Source organism: Solanum stenotomum, chromosome 7 (genome assembly GCF_019186545.1).
Source record: "Solanum stenotomum isolate F172 chromosome 7, ASM1918654v1, whole genome shotgun sequence".
Taxonomy (NCBI): domain Eukaryota; kingdom Viridiplantae; phylum Streptophyta; class Magnoliopsida; order Solanales; family Solanaceae; genus Solanum; species Solanum stenotomum.
The window spans coordinates 46,779,004-46,783,754 of NC_064288.1; the positions used below are offsets into that span (position 1 = coordinate 46,779,004).

A 4,751-nucleotide genomic window follows, 5' to 3' on the forward strand; every position below is an offset into this window, starting at 1 on the left:
ATCTTGAATTATTTTAGGATTTTAGAAATTTAGGTTGTGAACTTTAGAAATCTTGAATTATTGTGGGATTTTAGAACTTTAAGTTGTGAACTTTAGAAATCTTGAATTATTGTATTTATAACTTTATAAGATTGTAAACATTAACAATCTTGAATTATTGTAGGATTTTAGAACTTTAGATTGTGAACTTTAGAAATCTTGAATTATTGTAGAATTTTAGAACTTAAAGTTGTGAACTTTAGAGAACTTGAATTTTTGTAGGATTTTAGAACTTTATAAGATTGTGAACGTTAGAAATCTTGAATTATTGTAGGATTTTAGAACTTTAAGTTATAAACTTTACAGAAATCTGTGGAATTTTAGAACTTTAAGTTGTGAACTTTAGAAATCTTGAATTATTGTAGGATTTTAAACTTTAGGTTGTGAACTTTAGAAATCTTGATTTATAGAATTTATGAACTAATTATTAGGTTGAACTTTAGAAATCCTGATGAAATATAGTCCCTATGAACTATTTGTAATTTTGAAACAAATTTTGAAAGACTTTATAAGTCTTTAAATTGTGATTTAGATATTTTTGAATGTTAATTTAAGTTTGTTGTTTTATATTTTGTGTAGCTTCTTTATAATGTTTTGTGTTTGATTGAGGCTGAACTGAACTGAATTGAATTGAATTGCTTTTGTAGGTGGGCAGCAGAAACTGCACTGGCAGTTTCTGCTGTCAAAAAAATTGTAGAAAAGCGACGGACAGGGTGGTTTTGTCCATCGCTTTTTTGGATTTTATATTTTTAAAAACCTAGAAAAGTGACGGACAAGGTCCTTTAGTCCGTCGCTTTTTTAATTTTATTTTTTTAAAACCTAGAAAAGCGACGGACAGGGTCCTTTAGTTCGTCACTTTTTTGGATTTTTCAAATTTTTATTTCCAAAAAAGAGACGGACGGCGTCTCATTGTCCGTCGCTTTTCAAGATTCTAAAAAAATTAAAAATTAATTAAAGCGACGGACTTCGTCTCTTTTTTAAAATTAAAAAAAATAAAAATAAAAAAAGCGACGGATGGCGTCACATTCTTTAAAAAAAAAAAAAACAACAAAAGCGACGTAGTCCGTCGCTTTTGGAAAAGTGTCGAGCCAAAAAGCGACGAGATTGACTGCGTCGCTTTTGGCCAAAAAGCGACGAGATTGACTGCATCGCTTTTGGCAAAAAAAGCGGCGCAGTCCGTCGCTTTTTTCCATCTCTTTTTGGCAGTTTTTTAGTAGTGAGTATCTCAAGAAAGGTTTTCTTGATTGTTCTCCTTCAAACTAAGGTTTCAAGGCTTCTAGTCAAGTTATTCTTCAAGATTCTTCAAAAACCTAGTTCTTTTCAGGTATGTAAGACTATCATAGTGTTGGAATAGTTCGTCCTCACGCCCTACATCTACTTTCAAATCAGTAAAAGAGTAATCTAGGATTCTATCCCTAGATTTGAGTATTCTTGAGATGAGATTTGAGTTTTTGAGTTCCTCATTCTTTTTGAAATTATATTCCTAATTATTGAATTGATATATGTAATGCATTAAGATTCTTGAGTTGATTTGTTCATGTCTATATTTCAGCATGAACCCTAAAATTGAGTATTCTTGAGATGAGTAATACCTGTTACTAAGATTCTTGAGTTGATTTGTTCATGTCTATATTTCAGCATGAACCTTATAAATTGAGTATTCTTGAGATGAGTAGTACCGTTAAGTTCTGAGTATTTAGTTTTTCTATATCGTTACTGAGATCCTTGAGTTGAGTTGTTCATGTCTATATTTTAGCATGAAACCTATTTTGAGTCATAAATTTTGAGAATTTTTTAAAGCCAACATTTTTATCTTAAACTGAGTTTTTGAAAAAGTAAAGATGAGTTTTAAGAAAAAGAGTTTTTAAAACATGATTAGTATGACAATCGAATATGTCAATAATGTTTAAGCAGTATGGTATCTAGATATACCATCAATGTTTATGCAGTATGGCTTTCCGAGTCATCAATGATCATATCACAATATGATTTTGATATAGTTTTCAAGTATAAATTGAGTAAGAGTATAAGGGAACCAAGTATTCCCAAAGATATCAGTTTTTACATTGAGAAAAGAGAAACTTTGATGCTAAATGAGTTATGAGTTCAAAGATATATCAAGAGGAGCTACCTCTTTTAAGAGGATAATTTGTAACTGCTCTATTTATAATTGTAGGGAGTAGATAAGGTTGCTTATGATTGGCTAAGACATGCTATTTTAGCCACTTGGCGACTTTTGGCTAGTTCTTGAATTTGACTGAAATTGTTATATCATTTGAGCATGTGACATCACCGTATTAGTCTGGAATTTGATAGGAATGTCAAGTCACCTTTTGATGCAGGACATAAATTTGGGCTTCAAGCCTAAAATGAAGCTTTGATTTGAATTATTTTGAAGTGTATTTATTTATTTGTAAAGAAAAAATTAATTATTCAATCCAAATAAACTATGTATTTAAGCTAAAAAGAAATGTCGTAATGCTAATGATAATACAGAAAATTGAACTAAAACAACAACACTATGGATATATTGGAAATATAAGTCGTTTATTGATGTCAATTCCAAACACTAATATTACAATGAAAGAAAACATCAACCACTTGGAGAAAATGATTGGAACATCAAATCAACTAGCTGGGAGGACTTTCATGAAACAACTTAGATCGTCATACAGTTGCAACAGACACGTGAGTTAGTCCCTTGTCAGCAAATCTCAGAAGAAATTTAAAAAGTTCATGGGGCTTAGACATCATGACCATATGGTCAGCGCCCTGGATCTCTTTTACTTCATCAGGTGGATTTCTTTTAATCATCAATTGTTGAAATTCTTTTTTTAGAAGTTTATCTTCCGGAGTAACAACAAACGCTCGCCTAATTGATCCATATCTTTTTCTCGAAAGAATTATCTCGTTAGAAACATCTTCCACACTGTAAAAAAATATTTCCCTTACTAGTGTAGTGGCCAACGCCAAATCCTAACACCAAGAAAGAAAATTAAACCAATTTTACATCAGTTTCAAGTTGCAATCAAGTACTTGAATAAATATGTAATTTGTATTATGATTTTCTTACCTGAATTGGGCTCTGTTGGTAAACATTACTTGCTAAGTACTTCGGACCTAAAATGAAGGTTGGAGGATTCGAAGGCCCCTTATCGTATATAACACGATTATCAAGTTTCGATACTACTGCATTGCATAACTATAACGAAGTATATTTAGATACCACTGCATTGCATCACATATTACCACAAGGGGGAATATTGCAAGTTGGTTCCACCATCCGGGAATTGGTAGAATTAATTGTATCAGTCAATTTGCCTGAAAATGGGTAAACATTTTTATGTGCAGGAAGAGAAGTCATGAACTCGATTAACGGACTCAAGAAATCAGAAAAATGTGTAATTTCGCGGGCCTGTTTCGAGTTAATTCCTGAAGCACCTAAGTCAAGAGCTGTGACATTATGCCCTGAAGATTTCATCAATGCTATAATTTTGTACCAAGACCAGGCTCCATGACATGCCTTATGAACCAACACAAAGTGCTTTGCAGCTTTTGGCTTTGACAAGGTTGCATTTACATATGGCAGGACAAGTATTAGAACTACTAGACTTGTTAGACAATTGCTTTTCTCCATATCTTGTTTTTTTCTTTGAAGAATGAGCATAAAATTTAAATTATTACATAACAACTTTATAATTCAAGGATTTGTCTTTTTCTAACTTACTTCCATGCAGAAGCGACCCCATATTGGTACAAAATTTACTCCTAGTCTCCTACTCTAATATCAATAATACCAAGTCAATAAATGGATTATTATTTATTAATAATGATTAATCAAAAGCATAATACATAAATGAGTTTTTTAATTTATTTTCAGTTGACATCTATGTCCTTCAATTTTGGATGTGCACAAGTAAGCATGAAAATTTGTATAAAATTGAACACCACATATGACACTAAATTATCGCATAGAATCCCACGTTGGACTAATCATGTTCTATTTTTCAATTTTATACAAGTTGAAATATCTATTGTGCACGCCAAAATTAGAGAGCAAAGATGTCAGTTAAGGCTAACTTAAAAGGCATGTTTATGTATTATGACTTAATCAATATATACACGTACACCATATTAAATCACTTAACTATAATTAAGTTATATATTTTAGAGTGAATATGTTATGTGCAAGTGAGTATTTACCACTCACGTTGCGCTATTATTTTAGGCATTTGATTATTGGAGGAACTAGGGTTACAGCTTTTAAATTTCTACATGTGAAAAAAGAAAATGTGTTTGAATTGCAATAAATTACAAATTAATGATCTGTCTGCTTGATGGTAACCCCTCAACAAATATAGTTCAAACTAATAACTACTCCCTCTGTCCACTTTTATTTGTCATGTTGCGCTTTTCGAAAGTCAATTTGACTAATTTTTAAAGTTAAATTAGATTACATTAATTCGATATTTTTTAAAAAAAAATTAGATATTCAAAAACTATACGAAAAGCACTATAAGTTGCAATTTTTTGCATATCAATATGATGAAAATATACATCGTAAAATGTTGGTCAAAGTTCTTATTGTTTGACTCTAAAAAAGGAAACCATGACAATTAATTGTGGACGGAGGGAGTACAAATTTATTACCCTTTTTGTAAGGAATCAGCAAGGTGTCGATAAGTGGTAAGAATTTAATTTCAATTTCAGTA

General features: G+C 31.1%; 1 pseudogene across 1 annotated transcript; it reads right to left on the reverse strand.

The window, feature by feature from the left end:
* Positions 1-2,516: 2,516 nt before the first annotated feature.
* Positions 2,517-3,792, reverse strand: LOC125871130 (methyl jasmonate esterase 1-like; annotated as a pseudogene). The gene is made up of 2 exons (XR_007446976.1): positions 3,113-3,792; positions 2,517-3,015 (listed from the first exon to the last, which is right to left on the reverse strand). The product of XR_007446976.1 is annotated as a methyl jasmonate esterase 1-like (transcript).
* Between the last annotated feature and the right edge of the window lie 959 nt (positions 3,793-4,751).